This window comes from Tympanuchus pallidicinctus, unplaced genomic scaffold, assembly GCF_026119805.1.
Source record: "Tympanuchus pallidicinctus isolate F22 unplaced genomic scaffold, pur_lepc_1.0 scaffold26, whole genome shotgun sequence".
Classification (NCBI taxonomy): Eukaryota; Metazoa; Chordata; class Aves; order Galliformes; family Phasianidae; genus Tympanuchus; species Tympanuchus pallidicinctus.
Window position 1 is genome coordinate 2161751 of NW_026294743.1, and position 20495 is coordinate 2182245.

The 20495-nt window shown below is 36.8% G+C and overlaps 1 protein-coding gene across 3 annotated transcripts in view; it reads left to right on the forward strand.

Annotated features, from left to right (window-relative positions):
• Positions 1-20495, forward strand: part of TTC29 (tetratricopeptide repeat domain 29) — a 356916-nt gene that overhangs the window by 137720 nt on the left and 198701 nt on the right. The window contains exon 1 of one of the 3 annotated variants that reach the window (XM_052690225.1): positions 1611-1729. The exons of the other annotated variants lie outside the window; for them this stretch is intronic. The gene's annotated coding sequence lies outside the window, so the exon portion shown is untranslated. Of the gene's footprint in view, positions 1-1610; positions 1730-20495 lie in introns of those variants that run through there. 3 annotated transcript variants of the gene reach the window in all.

Below are 20495 nucleotides of genomic sequence, written 5' to 3' on the forward strand. Positions count from 1 at the left end.
GATACAGCAAAACAAATGCTGTGGTTTCCCCCCACCTTGGGAGGCTGTAGATATTTGAGTGTCATATCATAAATTACAGGTGATCTTTTTAGGCATAAGGTTTGAATTCCAGTGATGGTGTAAAGAAAAAAAGCCTGAATATTAGACGTTCCAACCATTAGTTCTAGTCTTTGCTGCTTGAATTTAGTTGATTTGGTTGATGACGGCTGATCTGGAGTTCAGCTGGAGGAGGTTACATACATTGGCAAAAATTTATGCAAGTGATTGCTTGAAAGCAGTAGCTCAGTGGATATCAAGCTCTTGGGTCTCAGCCATGACTCTGCAAGAAAAACATAAATTAAAGATAAGGAACGAAATGATCAAAGAGTTTTAAGAAGCAGTGCAAGTGGAAAGGTGGAATTTGATCTAGAGACCTAGATAAAAGTGAGAGAACTTCGACAAAATCACGTAGTCAAGATCAATATTTATATGAACAAGTTTGAGATTTCTCTTGTATTATAGTAAGAATGACACTGTGCTGCTACTACCTCTGTTGAATTTTATAAAAATCAATAGAAATTAAAGCAATCAAGAGAATCTGTTTTGAAAGCATAACATCTTAAAAATCTGAAAAAGAGTAGGGAAGGAAAGCTGTTTAGATAGCCTTGTTCATGCCAGAAACTGTAATAACCTTTATAGACATAGTGTGAAGTTCTCTATTGTTGATTTTGGCTACGGGTTTTTTTAATTATTATTTTTGAAATACTTAATGTTCATTAAAAAATGTAAAATTGAAAATAGAGTTTGGTCTTGGTTGTGGAGAATTGTGCTGTGTAGATCCATAGTAAGGTTTGGCAAAAGATAAGCAATAATTCTGTGATTTGTGGAGACTATTTTGTTGCTGCTTCCAGTCAGGAAAGTTTAATCTTCAGCACTCTTCCAGCATTTCTGCATCAGAAAAGCAATGAGTATATACAGATGGGATTGTTGTATTTTACTCTAGCTTAGAAATACACAAGTGTTGTGGATTAATGTGTCATGTATCGAAGATTGAGTGAGTTCTGTAGTTCTTAAAAATATTTTTTCTGGCAAAGGTGTCAAAATTCTTAGATAACACCAACTTATATTAGAGGATGCTTCCTGTATGTCTCTCCTGTTGCTACCTTGTATAGTAATAACTGTCTGAAGTAATAGCTGTGATGGGAACAAGATTCCGAAACTTTCCCTTATATTTCAGTGAATATATTTACACACATTAAAGTACACATTTGCATATGCTGTTGCTTTATGCTGATTGAGTCTCATTTCCACAGAAGACTCTTTTAAAATTAGAAAGAAAAAAAAAAAAGACTATTATTTGAGTCCAATGAAGTTTACTTGGAACTTAGACAAAGAAGTGCAAGTCTTGAAGTCTTAATGGAACACTTGAAATGTTTGCCTGTCTCAAACATTTGAGCTAAATCTTTTTCCTTTACAAGGACACTCCCTTACTTAGGTCAAGCACTGGACTTTAAGTATTCTTGCTGGATTATATCTCTAGTAAAACATATTCCAGCTGTTGTCTCTTATTATGGGTGTGTATAACTCAATAACATTCTTCTTCCTGTAGCAGAATACTTTTGAGAGCCAAATGAACTGCTTTTAAATCCTGCTTATTAAAGAAGGCTTTAAAGAGTCTGTGATTTTTGAGATAAGGTAGCATCATCTCTTATCTGACCTGGCTAGACATGAACATCAAAGCTCTGTCAAGGTAAGGAATGTAATACTGAAATAGTACTAAGAGAATGCTCATGATAAACCCAGTTAATGAGTGCAGTCACTTCATCAAATTGATATAATCTATGTCTGTGGGCAAATCCAATGCACTGCATAACAGCTTACTGGTTCTCATATACTGTGGTATATACTTCTATTACTGTTGTATGATAACCAGTCAAAATTTCTATCCTTCTTAATTAACCAAAAAAAGAACACCCCAAACCAAGTTAGTTGTATTTTTTAAGCTCTGTATTTTTGTTTCTCTTTTGAATATGTTACGATGAAGTCTTTATATTTCTAGAAGAAACATCTTGTTCTTAGAATGTAAGGATAAGGAAGGATGTTGCTGTCTTCAGCTATCTAATGGGAGAGGATAGCGAAGGCAGAGCAAGGCTCTTGATGATCACAGTGAAAGACCAAGTGTAATGAAAGTAAGTTGCATCAGGAGAAATTCTGATTAACAACTCAATGAATACTTTTACAGAGAAAGTGGCCAAATACTGGAAAGCTTGCCAGAGAGGTTGTAGAGTCTGCATCCTTGGAGGTACTCTGAGTTTACCACATGATAACTTTTGGCAACTTACTTTAACTTTGAAGTGGATCCTGCTCTGAGATGCTTGGAGCCAATCAGCCAATTGCTAAATTTCTCTCCAAGTCTAAATTACCAGGGGATTCTATTTCCTCATATGTTTGTAATGGAGTTCTGATTCTTGGCCTGGACCATTTCAGGTGATTGATAAAGACACCGATAGCCAGGTTTATATTTATTGTGCTTCTTAATCCTTCCCTGAAGAAATGCGTTTGTGGCATTGCTCAATTCTTCTCTCTTCTATAGCTGGAATATTTGGATTTTTAATCTGATGGCATAAAATGAATTCAGAATCTCATGCAAATTAAATCACTTTCATTCTGCCTGAAAGACAAGTGACTAGTTCCTTGATAACTTTGTGGATGACAGAGAGAAGCCATCCAAGGACAGTGCTGTTGTAGGAAGTGCAGACTGCTGAAGACAAAGTAGTCTTACAGGTCACTAGCCACAAAAAGAATTGCACAGCAGGAACAAGATTTTGAGGGCTCTGGATGAACTATAAAAATTTGAAATTATTGGTCTTGTTATTCTCTGTAAATAATTTTGAATTTCTTTTCCAATCCCATGCATCCACATCATCCAGTCATTCATCTGGAAGTGGTATAACGTAAATCTTTTGTTCTGTGTAGTGAATATCACAGTCCTTACTGTCAAATAAGTCCTGTGGCCATTCCTATTCCAGAAAGCCTTGTCAATTGCCCTGTAATTGTATAGTTTGTAGTGTAGAAGTTGTAAATCCATGTTTGAACACCTCAGTTTATTGTTTTATATCAGAAAGTAACATCAAATTCTGTGTCTTAATCTAAGCTGACCACTTTGACCTGTTAGCTGAGGCAGGGAAGCATGTCTAAAGAAAACCATACAGTTAAATACTGAATGTCCTGTGCATGACTGATTAATTTTCAAGTTGTTTTCATCAGTCAAAAAACTGTTGTTCTGTCATGGAATAGAAGGAAAACGGATCAAACGGATCAAATTCGAAAGATGAGGAAGTTTTTGCATGGTTGGTGTTCAGACTGTTGATTTGACTGTGAACATAAACAGTCTTTTTGTTTGCAGTTCAGTGCTCTAAGGGTAATGTATCTGTTTTAAGTGGAAACTGTGTGTATGAGATTACAGAGACAGCTTCTCATCTGACAGACTGATTTGTAGGTACGTGATGTAGTCTGACGTCAAAGCAGAAGTTGCATGCATATATACTGCGGGGGTGAGGTGAAGTTATTTTATTTTGTTTTTCATGGGCATGAGAAAGCAGCTTGTGTTGCTGCTTTCTGTACAGAACCAGATGTTTGTGGAACATGAAAGCTCTTCTTGCCTTTCTACCTATATATTAATACCTGGAAAACCCTTGACCTGCTCTTTGCCTGATACTAGCAGTAGGCATTGGTGTGGTTCACTGGTGTCAAGAAAACTAGAGCTGTCAGTCTTAGCTCATTGCTCTGAAAATAAATACATGGATTTGCTTACCTGGTCTTACACTGATTACTAAGCTGTATGCAGGCACTAAGCAGTGCAAGTAGATCTGAAACGTGCTTGGAAATGGATTTCAGTAAGTGCCTTATATTTATAGCAATAACAGTTCTTCTAAAGGTGACTCGGAATAGTTGAATGAGTTGGTGACTCACAGATCCAGGCGCTGTTGCTTCTGAGGAAGGATCAGTAAAGCCTCCCTTCATGTAACAGACAAGATATGAGGTGGGGATGGTTATTCTTCCTTGTGCTTTGAGGACATTAGGCAGTTCTGACTTATAGTCTAAGTAAAACCTTGAAGTATTTGCTTTCACTGGTTTTTAACTAATTTTGTCTGCCAGCTATGGAAAGTTGATTGACTTCCCTGCAAATTTTGTAGCCAGCTACTTGTAAAGAAAACGGTTTTAAAGCCTTAACAATACTGATGGGGATTCACTCCTCAGCTCCGAGAAAATAAAAGCAGTGACTAATGGCATTGACTTGGAGCTTCAGTTTTCTCAGGCAGAATTCCTAGTAAGGTTATAGCTTGAAGTCTTAAAAAATCTAAAGAGGACAACTAGTAGTGCTTTACTTCACCAGTGCAATTTGATCATTTTATTCTGCTTTCTGTAATAGCACAAGTTGAGAGACAGATTTCCAACCTTGGAAGTTTGTACAAATGTGTGTGCAATGTTATCCCAAGTTTGTACTGGTAGACAGTGTGGAAATATCAGGTTACTGAAGGACACATAAATACCTAACTGTTAACCTGGAAAACCCCCAGAATAATTGCATGTTTTAGTATTTTTAGCGCAAGTTTTGAACGTTTGAAGGCTTTTAGTAGCCATCTGTAAAGGGCTGGTTACCTTTGTATAATAGTTGGTAAAAATTCCAAAATCTCAGAAAAAATGTAGTTAATTATTCTTTAAAAATAAAATTATCTTTGCAATTATTAATAGTCTGCAGCATTCAGGATAATTTTCAAGAAAATATTAGCATTTTTAATTAAAAAAAAAAAAAAAAGTAGATTATTTTACTCAGAAGTAGATCTCAGAGGTTTAAAAGACCACTGAGACCTCCACTGAATAGACTGATTTCCTTTTCTTAGTAAAAAGTATTGTCAGAGGAATGATTAGATGGAAATGATACATTAACACTGAGAGAGCTGTGACTTATAGGAACACTTCTTTCAGCAGTGTTCACTGCCCTTGTGGGCTGTTTATGTTGTGATAAGGCCTAGAGACAACTCATATTAGACACATGAAAGTATGTTCCTGCCCTTAGGATAAGGAAGGAATGAGACATAGCAGATGTCCAAGACAAATATGTGTGTCAGAATGCAGAACAGTCACATAGAAATAAGAAAAATACTGTGATATACAGCATCTGATTGTGTCAGGACAAAACACCTCAGCTTACCAGTTGCTGTGTAATAGTTCCAGTTAATTGTCCCCTTAACAGAAACAATGACATGCTTTTGAAGGAGAAGACTCAGCAATTCTGCAGAGTCCAGAAAGAAGTGCCATGAGAGAAGACACACTTCACGGGTGAATACTGAATGCTGCAATCTGGTGATGAGCCTCTGGTGTCACAAAACAATTTGCTGGCTGGCTCTTGAAGAATGTTTGCCTTGTATAGGTCTAGACTGTCTGAAGAAATGGATATTCACATAGAATAAGCCAAAATAGCTTTTAAATAAATGTTTTAGCAGTAATTTCTTTGTAATCACTCCAACGAGATGTCCCTTGCATACAGATAATCTTCAAGTTTAGTTCCGAACAGATATAGAGAGAAAACAGGCTGTAAGGTTATGATCTCTTCTTGTGCTTTCTGCGAAAGAGTACAAAAATGCATTAAGAATTACCTCTATTGCAAGATGAATGAAAAATGATGGAGTTTTCATGCGTTTTCTTTGTGGGTCGTGGGTTGTTTGGTTGGTTTCATTTGGGTTTTTTTTTTGTTTGTTTGTCTTTTGTGTGTGATCTTTTTCTCTCATTTTTCTTCTGGGGGTGAGGAACAGTGGGAGAAGGAGGTTCTTATTGGAGTTAGCAGACCTTTTCCTCTTAAATTATGCTAGCCATCAAGAAATGTTACTTCCAAAGAAGACTTTTAACATTTAAATTCAAGTTTTTTTCAATCTATATAGAAGTGTTTCAGTAACCCTTTTCTCCTAATATATCCATTCACATGATTGAATATAAGATAAACATTCCATGTCTACATCACTAAGAGGAGTGTCAAACAAAAAGAAAGCTGAAAAGATAAGAAAATCCTTGTCTCCAAAGCTTCCTCTTCAGTAGAACCAGGATAGGTGAACTACCAAAGTGATGAGGCAGGCTGTATGTCCTGCATGATAAACTGCATAATGATATACAGAATATACGTGCTTGGGATTTTCTGCTTTGTTTGATCTGTTTGTTGTGTGTTGCTTATTCCTTTTATGAGGTTTAATTTTATTTTATTTTATTTTTTTACTTTGAAACACTATTTGGATAAACATCTCTGTACAATTTATGGTATTTGGTTGCTTTCTCTATCCAAAAAGACTTGATGCTGCTTTTCCTTCCGCCATTATGTTAAAATTAGACAGTACCATGACAAAAATAGGAACTTGAAAACTGGGGTAGAATCCTTATATATTTAACACAGTGATCATTCCCTGGGGGCTTTCTGGTCAGGATAAGTGACCTAATAGCTTTGGTGTGACTGCACAGTCTGAATGAAAGGCATATTTAACTGTGTGTCAAAAGACTTCATTCTATTTGGGCTCATCCTCTAAAATAATAACAACAACAAAAAAAGATAAGGTGTGATGATAACTTAGTTTTTTACTCATTTCTGTGGTTAGGTTTCTTTTTAATAAAAGTCTATGACTTGTCAAAATAAAAATATTTGATAGCAGACAAGGTGAGAGGTGAAATCAACGAGCTGGACTGGATTTAGGATGGACAGGGAAAATAGAGCTGATGGATTCCCTTTGCTCATCAGGTTAACGTCATGGTTACACATAGCATGGGATAATGCTTCCCTGACATCCATGCCAGCAAGAGCACAAGACTGTAGGTGAGCTGCACAACTCATATACTTTGAGAGTCCTCTTCAACTATATGGCTGGGATGTAGGAGGTCTGTATTTGTGCACCCTGAGACTAAGGGCAGCTCTGGTTCTGCATTTCCAACTTCTTGAGTGAGTTTTCTCACTGTTATTCTGTTCTGTATGTGACAATCACCCTAATTCTGTGAAGGACCAGATCATGCTGATTTATAATTTAGATTTTTTTGTTTGTTTGTTTGTTTTTTTTTTTTTTTTTTTTTTTTTTTTTTTTTGCATAAGAAATGGTAGAGGCTCTGTTTAGGTAGCACTCTGCCTAGTCTCTGCACCTGAGCACGTGCACAGAGCATCTGCATGGCACCCCAGGAGCAATTGAGTTAGTGAGAACACTGCCTAGCAAGCACAGGACAGACCTCAGCAGGAAACTTCAGTCTGGTGTCCAGCATTTGCCCAAGTTCTGCATCCCTGTGCTATCTGCTGATCTTTATTAACAGTGATATTGAGAAAGACTTTATTTGCTTCACCTATTTGTTGTCTGTTATGTGTACTTAACTTTTTTTTGTTGGACATCACTGGAATCATACATATGCAAGTCAGAATAGAATTTGCTTATGGCAAACTCTTCTAGTGAAAATAAGCAGTGTCCTCCTATTTTATGCTGCTGCAATTTTTGCTGCTTTAGTGGAGGCATCAGGAATGTACAAACGTTGCATGTGCACAATGTACTTAAGGCCATGCATTAATTAAGGTTAATTGCTTATGTATGTTATGTGAATTTCTTAGCTTACTCAATAGTATTAACTGGCTGTAACACAGTTTGTTAGATTTTAGTGTCTAGTAACTGTCTAATGACTGGTTTTCATTAGCGTGAACACTCAGCTTTTTGCATTTGCGTCAGAGAATCTCCAGCTGCTTTGGGACAACTAATATGGTAGTTCAGCCTTTCTCATAAATGACTCATTCCTTTTTCTACCTCTCCAAAATACTTTTAAAGCAGTTGCATTAAGATATTTGCTCTGATTTCCTCATCAATGGCTTTAATTTTTGAAATGCCACAATTATAGTCATTTTTGCTTTGATAAAACTGAAGAAGTGAGCCTCAAGGAAATGGGAACATCAGAATTTTCTGTATAGTCCAAAGCTATATTAAGATCAAATGTGCCAATGTTTATTAAAAATAAAAGGGATGGAGTGAGGGAGCACTGCACAGTTTTATTGTTCATTTCATATTATATTTTATATAGCTACTACATGGCTCTGTTGCTATAAATGATATATTTGTTTTGTATAATTGTTTTCAGGGTCTGACCTGTACTTAGTTCCTCAGTTATTAGGAATAGCTCATCTCCAGGGTATTTAAATATTTTTCATGGAGTTTTAGGAATTGGCCTGAGGAAGACACAAGCATCTTTTGTGACGTGTAATTGAGTAACCTACTCTGCAGAGGCTGCCAGTGAGGACATGGCACTGATCCATGCCTTTGTATTGAATATTAGTGTTGAAACTGGAACACAAAACAGTTACTCCACTATACTGTACATGGTGAACGAAAGACTGGCACTTTCAGAGACATTGTAGCCAGAGATAAATTGAGAGTCAATGAAAAGAAATGTGGTGTTAGAAATAATACTGTAGAAGGAGATACATGAAGTAGGGAATATTGCTCAGCTCCATTAAAGCTAGAGGCTGTTACACCACTAAATGACTTACTTAATAGAAATATTTTTGCCTCTAACTTCCACTGCCCAGAGCTAACAGTTCATAGTAAATGTTCTGCATACAATCATGTGTCCTCTTACTGATATAAATGAAAATATTCCCTTCGAGCCAAAGCACCAAAACATGCCCTTGCTTACTGAATATTTATGGAAAGGTGAAATTGAGAAATGAAGAAATAAAAACACTTCTGGAGGAATTTTCAGCACTGTGGTTTGAAATTTGGCATCGGTTTGAAAAACATACCATATGGGACTTCAGAGGGGCTGCACACAGGGGTAAAAATATTAATATGCTGACTGGGCTCTCAGCCCAGAAAAGAACATATTACATTTTACTGAGAGCTGCCAGCAGGGGAAAGTGAAAAGATGTAAGATTGAGGAAGTAGGAAACGCACAAAGCGTGGCCAGCAGATTTGAACATGTTGGTTAAAGGCAGGTTGAGCTGCAGCTTCACTGGCATGCAGAATCACAGAATTGTAGGGGTCAGAAGGGACCTCTGGAGATCAACTAGTCCAACCCTCCTTCTGTAGCAGGTTCCCTACTCTAAAGTTGCCAATGAGTCTGTGAATATGAGCATCCTCCAACCACCCACTTCTGTCCCACAAACTCCCTGGCAAGAAAGCACGCATCTGTTCTTTCACATAGTGTTTTTCTGGCAGCAGAACCCAGTAGGTCATTCTCATCCATCCTAGCTTATGCTAGAAATGGTGATGGTTCAATCTGCATAATCTTGGTGCTGCATTTATTCTTATTCTTTAAAAAACATATGAAAAATGAATTCCTACTAATGCAACCATTCCTAGCTCTGCTGCAGGCTGCTTGTGAGCCTGAAAGATTAGAAAGAAACAAACCCTTCCAAATGTGAAGGGGTGAAAAAATTGTGTTCCTGGCCTTACATTTTGGTTCTTTCTTTACTTTGACAGAACACATCTAATGTTCCCTTTCTCTGCATGCGTTTTCAAAGCAAGAACTTGCATATTTGATTTTTTTCACTGATGAGTACATAATTTTCTCATTCAAAATATCAACATAAGTATGTGTAGGAATTTGGTAGCTGAACTTTTTAGAACTTAAAGGGACCATATAAATTAATGTTTGGCTAATTCAGGAATTCTGTGTCTTGAAGAAGTGCAGTCAACTGTTCACGTCTCTTAAGAAAGTATCCTTAACCGAGGGAACTAGCAAAAGGCCTCTCAGTAGAAATGCCTTTTTTCCACTACAAAACACACCAGACCACATATATGAGAGCATATTAAAGTCTAATCATAAATAAAATAACAGTGGTCAAAACAAATCAACATTATTACATATTACTCTGCCTTTTTTCCTAATGTGTCTGCTCATTTTCAGACTGCTTAGCAAAATTTCTGTGAATCGCAATAGGACTTAAAGTCACTATGTCCACCTAGAGGGTTCACTGAAGGAAGATTTCATTTGGAGTGCTTCAGAAAGATGTTATTTTTTTTTTTCTTTAAAATCAACGGGACAGTATAGCCCAGGGCTTTCAAACAATAATTTTCATTAGTTTGCTTTTTTTTTTTTTTCTTTCTCTAGGTTCTTAAGTGGTGGACTTTAGCTTTCACAAAGCTTTTTTGTGTTTTTTTTTTTTTAAAAAAAAGTAAATTTGAGCATATTTGAATGCTTATCTGGAAATATGCTTGTATCATATGATATGTGCATTAGTACTTTTTGGAAACAATTCATCCTTCATACAAGTAAAATCTGCAAATCCCGCCCCTCAGCATGAGCAGCCCACTTCCTGCTCTTCAGTTCTCAGAGGGTATAAAGCTGATCTTAGACTTCTTTTAGTGGGCCATACCAAAAAAAAAAAAAAAAAAAAAAAATTGACACCATGTGTTATTAAGACACTTCAACATGTGCGTTAAATACACTTATTTCTTTTAAGCAGAGAAAGATTGAAGTTAGCATTTGTTTCAGATTTCAAGCAAAATCATTACTGAAATGGCTGGAAATTGTTCCATCCATCCCATTATGAAGTTAGTTCTTTTCTTGACAGAGCCCTTTAAGTGCAAGACAAGCTGGGGGAAGGGAGAAACAAAACTGTGTGAAATGCTTAACCTTCTGCCACAGTTCAACAAAGCTAAAAATTTTTGGCACGTTGCCCAGATTTTTTAAGGCTACTTATGCTTTGTAAGCCCCCAAAGATCACAGTGTTTATGGCTCAAGAGAGAAATTGCAGAACGAGCCAAAGCTGAAGAAATTTTCAACTGTGTTGAGTAAACAGCTCCAGAAACAACAGTTGGTTGTGGAGCTCTGCATTGTTCTGTATGAGCTGGCTGCCATGGATCAGACAAAGATGGGCAATGATCATACACACTTAGACTACAGAATGCTTCCAGGAATCAAGGTGAAGGTTGGTGGTAGGTGAAACAGGTCTGTTATTTCTGTTGGAAAAATGTGTCAGAAAACAGGAGTAAAATTTACTGACTTTACAACAGGAGCTGAATTTATCAACTGCATGAAAACTCAGTTACATAAAACACTGTGAGAAAACCGAAGCAAAACCATCTCCCTATAACAGAGTTTCTGATTCTAATAACATTGAGTTCTTACTTAACATTATAGAAGAAGTCGTGGCTCAAAGAAAAATTCTTCATTCTGAGCAATAGTGATTTGGGAGCAGTGATTTGGGACTGCTAGTGAATTTAGCACAAACATGTAAAATCAGTGGTGTTCAAATCAGTGGTGATTTTTATTGTTTTTGTTTGTTTGTTTTTTACCTGTGTAACAAAGTTATCAGCCTTTCTCCACTAGTGGCTAGGTTGTGGCTTTTTAATGTAACTTCCAGAAAAGCTGAGGCAAGGCTTTTGTGTACAAATATTGGTAATTACAACAACTACTACAGTTAGAAAAAAGCTGTTATTGGACAATGGGCTTCAGTGCCCAAAACTTTGAATACTTTTCTTTCCAAATGTATTGATTGCCCTTAGGTTGAAAATGCTCTCATTCCCTTTGCTGTGATGCATCTTCAAGCCATCACGGCTGTAACTGTGCTGTATATTAGCAGAATTGGTTTTATTAAAAACAAAATTATATTATTAAAATAATTAAAATGTAAAGGCGTACAATAATTGGAGTTTGAGAGCAACTGGGGATAATGAAAACAGTTCAATATTGCATCATCTGATGAGTGTTTTGACATTTGTGCAATGAATTTGCTTAGTATACTTCAAGATGCCAAGAAACGGATAGTAAATGATTTTATAAGCTGTAGTGACGCACCTCAGAATTACATATGCAGTAGCATATGTAACTGCAAGTATTATAACTCTCTGCTATTGTTCCTAGTGAGGAAAAGATTGACTCCTCACAAGAATGAGAGTTGGTAGCTTCTCATTTTTAAAGAAACCTGAAATTAATCCAGCATACTTAAATCTCTAGCCCTGTATTTTAGCCCATATTTAGTAGCATGTCTCTCCCGGCTCTAGTTCCAAGGTGATATTTTTATAAATGGATAGATCTTCTGTGCTCAAGGAATCCATATCAATCTCAGCTTAACTGGAAATACACAACATTTTCCACGTTATAGGAATCTTTGGTCATAGTAAAAATCAGTAAGTATAGGGATTTGATAACTTTCTGAACTTATTTCAAGTTCCTGTTTAGTTCATGTTTTGGGATGGTATTTGATGTGACTTGGATTCAACCCAGTCTTTTAGGGAGCTGGAATAAGATGGTTCCATTCCTTTATGTCTTATAACAAGGTCATACAGTCATAACACTGAGACAAATAGCAGTGAAAAACGAGAAAAGGAGTGAGAGTGTCCTGACATGAAATAAAAGAGTTTGCTTAAATATTTTCATTGCCATGCTGACTTCTTTTTGATTTTATTGTGAGCTTAGATTTCTTGATAGATTTTCTGTTGCTGGGAGTAAAATTTTCAGACTTTTTGCCTGTAGCACCATTGTAAGCTATCTTGTTATATTGCCATGCACTTCCAAAAATAATGTGACCAGTTTAGATTCAAACAACCAATACTCTTTAGAGACAAACAATATGAATGTTAAAGGGATTGTTCCATCAGTTACACTTGAATGAATAGAAAGATTAAATGAACATTAAGAAGCTTACAAAACTGCTGAGTTTTAATCATTGTGTCATCACATATATTGATTCTATATATGATATAGAACTATGATATTGGATAGCAGAAGTATTTGGTCTTCAGACTCAGTCAGCAGAATGCTCGTGAACCCCACAATAGCACTGTAACGCCTTGTCATGTACTGTTACTTAAAATATGTGTCACAGGACAAATGTTTGTTATTAGCAGAAGTTTCACAGATGAGTTTTACCATCCATTCTCTGGTCCATTCCACTTTAGCAATTTTATATTTTGCCCGCAGGCAAGAAAGCCAAGTTTCTGTCAAAGATATTTCTGTTCCAACTGTCATAGTCCGAAAGCATTTTATTTTAAAAAGAAACTGAGAAAAATTAATGTGAAAGGGAAAGTGTAATTTACTTAACATTTTTTAAAGTAACTCCATTAAAGATTTGTTCAATCTGTAAGCATAATGTAGTACTCAATTTCATAACACATAGTTGAAGATGAACTTGAAAAAAGGCATTGTTTTTCCAGTAAGCTATTTTGGTGGTCAACTCAACCTCAAAGATCTTTGCTAGAATTTGATTTCACCACAGACTGGAGTCCACACTTATTTTCCTGGATGACTTCTCTATCTGTTGTGATTCCAGAGAATAATTTGAATTTTTCTTTGAACCATGGCTTCTTCTATAATGTTGAATATGAACTTGTATTCTATGTTATTAGAATCAGGAACTTTGCTATAAGGAGGAGGTTTTGCTTTGGTTTTCTCACAATGTTTTATGTAACTGAGTTTTAAGGAGCAATACTATGCAGTTGATAAATTCAGCTTTTTCTCCTGTTTTCTGACACATTTTTTCCAATGGAAGTATCAAACAACCTGTTTCACCTTCCACTGACCTTCAACATGATTTCTGGAAGCATTCTGTAGTCCAAGTATGCTCATTTTTGTCTGAGAATTGGTAGCCAGCTCATACAGAGCAATTCAGTCCTGATTTCACAAATAAATAGTGACAAAACTGTGCGACATTTTAAGTGTCATAGATTAAAACCACTCGTATTTCTTTAAAAGACAGGTATAGGTCACTAGCGTATATGTTCTTAAAGCCCAGGGCAGGTATTGTAATTAATCTGTGGATGTTAACATAGCTGATGCACGCAGGAAGGCCTTTTAAACTCACCCTGTCTTCTTTCCCACAGCGATCTCTGACACTTCTTGAGATTTCCTCTATTTGCGTTAAAGGTTCTCGTGTTTCCTTTGAACTCGGTTTGATTTTTTGATGGAGCATACGGAGCAAAGGGGAATGTAAAGGATTTAGCATGTTTACGTTCCTCCCACACACACCCTCTTTTTATGCATGTGTGTGAGGAATTAAGGAAGAGCTGTAATTATCTTTATTTGATACAGTTTTCATTTCCTTTCCCAGTATGTGGAGGCAGAGACTGCAATAAGGAGGGGGGAAAAAAGTTAAAACAGCATTGTTTGCTAGGATCTTATGTTAGTTTCAGGGTTGGATTTTTCCCCTCAGAAAATATATTATGAAATATGCTGCCTTTGTAGGAATTACATGCCTAAACTGATCCTTCCTTACTTGTCAAGTTCTTGTGCAAGAATGTGTGTCTGACACTCAGAAGACACTTAAACATTTTGGTGATATTTACTGAATTGCAGATTGGAAGAATTTTGATACAAAGCTCACTGTAGGTTAGGTCAGGCAGCCAGCCAATCTTGTTTTCTTAAGGCTTTTCACTCATCTAAAGATATGGTAAAAACTCCATCAGTTCTTCTGAAAATAGTTTAGGAGCAGACCTCATGAAATCACAGTCAAGGCTCTCTGCTGTGCCTACATTGTTTCTGACAACTCTTTTGTTGTCTATTCTGATGCCAGAAACTCTGTTTTACGTCAGTGTAAGCCTGCTATATTTCTTGTCCTTTCTGCCATCGGCACAGCGAACAAATTAATCTCATTTGCTGCAGCTTTTCTGCGTTGTGGAAAATTATCTTGTCTTTTCTCAGCTCTCTTTTCCGTGTTTTACAGGGTGCTTTTTTCCAGAGTTACATTTACTAAATTGTTTTCTTTTTTAATCATTGATTATCATCTGAAATGTCACCAGCTGGTACGTGCGCCCAGAAATGAGGTCTCAACTATGCTGAGAGAGCAGAAATAGTTTTGTTTTGCAAGTTTCACTTGTATTGCTCATATATCCTAATGGGAAGTACAAATTCTTGTAGTTCATTATTTACTGAACATCCTTTTAACTAAAGTGCCCTTTAGTCAGGTTAGTTTCATCCAGCACATTCTGTGGCTATTAATTTAGTCCCTGTGGCATTTCTGATAAATTCCATACCACTTACAAAACATTTTCCCAGTTTCTCACAATCATTAAAAAAATATAATCATTCTTACCTTATAAGGCACAGGTAGTTCCACTGACTTTATAGCATTCTCAGGTTCAACACATAAATTCTGGCCAGATAAGTGACAACCAGAATGCACTTATTCTAAACAAAAAACAGTGCTCCATTCTGAAAGATTTTTCCAGGCATTATATTCAGTGTTTTCTGGTTTTAGGATCTCTTCTTCCATCTTTAGTTCTTTTTTCAGGAAGGATGATGGCTTTCTTCCAAGTAAGTAAATGCAGGAAATAAATCAAAACAAGCTTTCAACCACAGAGTAGAGCAATCTAAAAAGATGCCTGCCATCCAAAAAGTTATGTGTGTCAGCTAGCAGCCAGATATGCCAGGGAATTAATGCCAGGGCCTCACTCTAGGATTAGTTGCTAGAAAAGCACTAAGAAGGCCTTAGAGAGCAAAAATAAAATCTAGATAGACAATGTCAGTTAAATAGAATTGTACTTATAGAAGATTTAGCAATTGTAGCTGCTTATTTTAGAAAAATAAAGTAAAAAAAAAAGTAAAACATGTGAAGTATGTTGTGTTTTATTTCCCTGTGTAGTAGAGTCATAAAATCATTTGGGTTGGAAGGGACCATAAGGATTGTTTAGTTCCAAGCCTTCTGCCGTGTGCAGGAACAACTCCCACTAGATTGCTGAAAGCCTCACCCAGCTTCGCCCTGGAATCCCTGATCCCATGGATGGGGCAACCACAGCTTCACTAGGTAACTTATTTGAGTGTCTCACCATCCTCATCATGAAGAATTTCTTCCTTATTTCTAATCTGTAACTACCCCATTTTTAGTTTTAAATGGTTCCCATTTCTCTTGTCAGATAGGATAGTAGTAGAGAACTCAAAATGTACAAACTAATAGAGCACCTTGAAATCTCTGGCAAAGCCCTGTAAGCAGCTAAAGAAATGTACGTGTAACCATGCAGTGGCAAAAACCATTAATTCCAGTTGACTTTATATGAATTCTTAGACTTGAGTTCTTTGGAATGGTAAGCCTTCCCTTGTTTATCTGGCAAGATACTGAAGCAATTAATTCCAATCTTGTGACCAATTGAAGTAAAGTTAATACAACAGGGTATGGGCTGTGTGCTTTAAAGAAATCCACTGCAAGCGTAGTTGGTTTCTGTGGAATTGTATTGTAAAAATTAATACAGGATCAAGCCAACAGTATGGTTCTTGGCACTTCAGTCTACTTGGAAATTAACTGAATTTGGAGGTTCATTAGAATTATGGAATTATGGAATCACCAAGGTTGGACAAGACCTTCAAGATCATCCAGTCCAACTGTCCACCTATCACCAATATTTCCCACTAAACCATGACTCACAGCACAACATCTAAACATTTCTTGAATGCCTCTGGGGACAGTAACTCCACCACCTTACTGGGCAGCCCATTCCAGCACCTAACTTCCTAATGTCCAACCTGAATTTCTCTTGACTCAGCTTGAGGCTATTCCCTCTAGTTCTATTACTTGTTACATGGGAGAAAATTTGATCTGACATATAAAGGCATGTTTTTAAATATGCAGGTCTGGATAACTTGCATCTCAGATAGTGACCTAGGTGCTAGAAATGGTTTCTATGCTCTGGAAGGGGGCCAACAGGCTGGAAGAGGTTGGGTTTTGTCCATACGTATGGCCCTTGAGTTGTTGTTTGATCTTGCTTTTTTGTCTTGCCTTCATGGTTCTTTTGAAGAATTGAAAAATACTCACAGAAAATTCTTAGCTTTTACTCTCTTGCCCACATTTTTCATGTGAAGAATACATTGTGATTTTGTCCTTTCATTATCTCCCCAAGCTGTCTCCTTAAAGAGATTAGGGCTTTTTGTATCAGTTCATCATTGTTTTAATTGTCAGAAACTTTTTAAAATTTCCAGCTTTCATCTCTCTTTCAATAGTTTGTTCTTGTGCCACCTTTGCCTTTTTGCACATGCAGTTCTTCCCTGTTCCTACAACTTCTAGAAATTGTATTCTGTTATCCTGGATAAACAAATTTATCTTCTTCACTGTGCTCATGTTGGTAGTATGGATGAAATAGGATTATTAGGCCAGAATACAGTAACATCCAGAGCGCTCACTGGCAAACAATGAATAAGTCTGGCCAGCTACTTGATACTAGGGGGCAAATCCTTGAATGTCGTAAATTTGTACAAAATGCTTTCATGATCCTATCTTGATTTAAGCTCTCTGAAACTTTATTGGAAAGGGATTAAGCATTTGTTGAAAACAAACAAAACCACTGGCCTTGGAAAGGGGCATTTTTTAGTAAATGGTATACAGCTGCTATTGCTAAGAATTTCCTCCTAATGTGAGGGGAATAGTGGAAGAAGTGATGTTTTCCTGTAGAATGCTTCTACTTTCTCCTAAGATTTTTATGCTCATATGGAAAATTAATCTTTTCTTTTCCTGGAATCCTTGATTTAGGCTTCCTTCTTATATTATTGCCTGATCTTATTTCAGCAGAACTGCAGTAGCAGTCCAATTAAATTATTTTAATGCTTACGTAAAGTTTGATCTGGAAAATAAATTACATGAGGGTTCATTCTGAGCAGACATCAGGTAGAAGGAATTGTTTCCTTAAAAAAAATATTACACAAAACTTAAGTAAAAATAAATTAATAGAAGCACTGCAGTAGTAAACATTAAATCCACTTTGCTTCACTTGCAAGTGAGTCCAAGTGGAAACTGATTCCTTACAACTGGCCACATATTAATCTGTGAAGTTACTGTTAACCATTGTCTTCTCATATGTTACCCTTTCCTAGTAATATCCACGTTCACTTCACTGTCAGTGTCTGTGTATTTTAAGACTTGCAAGTTTATAAGAAACTGCAATAGTCTGGGGACTTCTTAAACAAGGGGGTGAAATCCTGACGTAAATTGGGATGTGGAAGAAGGAAAACATAGCTGACTAAAAGTGAACTATTTCTGTAATTTAAAATAAATATGTCTTAAGCCCTTCTTTTTTTCATCGGGATGTACACGCAGCCTCTTAAAGCATATGAGACAAAGTTTAGGTGCAGTCACCAAGCTCCATTACAATCTGTAGAAACTACGCTGATTTGCTTTAGCTGAGGAACTGGCCCTTTATTTGTAATAAATAAAAATTAAAATGTTCAAAAATATAAATAACATCAACTCATGACTTGCCTGTTTTTACTGGAGATTCTTTTGGATGATTGGAAAAAGTTGTTCTGAGTTTAAAAAAAAAGAGGAGGACAGATATACCAAGTGTTCTCTGGGCCAGTTCAGAGAAAAATATGACGCCATGACCCATTTATAAATTCTGGTGACAGTGACAGTTATCGTTTTGTTAACATTTTGATAAACAGAAAAGTATTAACAGTAACAATGACATTTAAAATGTTTGTTTAGTCACGATGATTAACTGAGGGCAATCATAAATTGATAAGTAAAAGGAAGAAATCTGTGAAAGACAAATCTTTTCAAACCAGCTAAAGGAAAACCAGAGTGATACCTGAAAAGTCATTAATGAATTAGTGCTAACACCAGAAAGTAAGGGTTAAAAGATAAGCAGCAACTTAATTCTAGCGATATAGGCATATGCCCCTAGTCAGGAATGCAGAGATACCAACAGACTAGCTTGGGAATTCCCAGTCCACCACCCCCACGAGCTTCTCTCCTGTCTTCTTTGGAAAAGCCTAAAGTTCAACAGCCTCTAACATGCAGATAAGTACAGTGCTGATCCTCCAGCAAAGCATCAGCTATCCTGAATCCCATCACTGTGTGCTGAAAGATTATATCATTCTAAAACTTTTCCTGCCCTTAGTCTTTCCATGTTCATTTGAATCTTGTTCTTCCACTTTCTTGTGAACAGTTCTTTGAAGGTGTGGGCAGAATTAAAGCTGAAGTAGAGAGCTGAGTATTTTCTGACTGAACTCTTAGCTGTATGGATAGGCATTCACTGTGATTGCTCCTAGTAGATAAAATCCAAGTGTCATCCAAGATCAAGGCCTTCCATGGTTTTGGTCATGTTCCACCTTTCAGAGTTACAGTCCTTATTCCAAAATAAAGATTATCAAATTAATGCGGGGGCAAAAAATGTTGCAGGCAAGAGGTTGCTTAAAGTGATCTACATTTGATAGCTTTGAACAACAGTGCAAGAAAACAGCAGAACCCAAACAAACAGCACTGAATAACTGGTGAAATAAAAGCTGCAGCAAATCCCAAGGAGCTTCAAGTTCTTAGCCTGAAAAATCTTGAATGTCCTGCTGGGTGGTCTCATGTAGCCTAAATACTTTGCATGCAGAAACCATTGGTACTGTCTTTGGAGCTGCCTACGCTGAGTTTAGCAGAAATTTTTTTCTAGTTTTCCTTAGAAAAATGGTTCTCTGATGGAAACATCATCTTCAAACTGAGGCAAAATACTTTCCATACTAGTAGTGACTGTTACAATGTGAACTCCCCAGATAAATGTCTTCCACTGAAGACAAGGAAACATATGCTCTGCTTTAGACAAAAGACAAATGAAGACTTGTTAACTTCTGCACTTTACAATATAGGGTGTAGTTACTACTCTCGTTCTTTAATTTGGCACACCTTATAGCAATGACTGTAAGAACCTGCTATCTCTAATGATAGTCTGCTCTTTCTAAGCAGTAGCCTCCTTTGTCATGAGATGCAGGCCTCTGCAAAGCATTTCACTTATTGCTACTATTTGAATAGCAGTTGCCTCTGACAGCCAGCTCCAAATGCAGTCGATAACCCATACTGAGATGTTTCAGAAGGGAATACCACACAGGAATAACTACACTTGTGTCATTGCTGTGACATAGCCCTTAAGAAGCCACAGTAAGAGTTTCCTGCTGACCTTGCAGTTTAATGTAACTTTTCCGTTGGGTGAGATGTGAATGCCCAGAAGCATTCTCTGTCATGGGAATGACGTGAATCTCCTTTGACTTGCTTAAACTCCAGGAAAAGCACCTTGTAAGTGATTGTGTGACCTGACAGTAACATCTTAAAAGGACAAGACTACTTATAGCTGTGTATTTTTATTCTCTCTCTGAGGTTCAGCACAGAGTGTATGATCTTTACACTGAAGTGTATAAATAGATTTCAGTTATCAGTGGGCATGACAAACACTCCAGTCGTATCAGCACTGGTGCAGCTTACTGTTAAGTATGTTAGCTCAAGTTGTTCTTATTATTAGAAATTGTCTACAACCATTTCACTAGCAGCGTTGTGCAGCTCTCTTTCAAGAGACCTTCTACGCATTTTCATAGAAGTTTTACTCACAGCTCATGGTAAATAAAGCTGTTCCCAAACTTAGAAATACTGAGAGCCAAAAAACACAGTTTATCAAATTTCCAAAATAAATAATACATGCTTGAAAGTAGATGATCTACTGGCAAGGCGATGCCATGTACGTTAGTTGATAAGGGAATATGTGGACTTTGAGACACGTTGACTGATACAGCACTCAAGGGAATGGAGAAGAGAAAGTTGTGGAAGATAC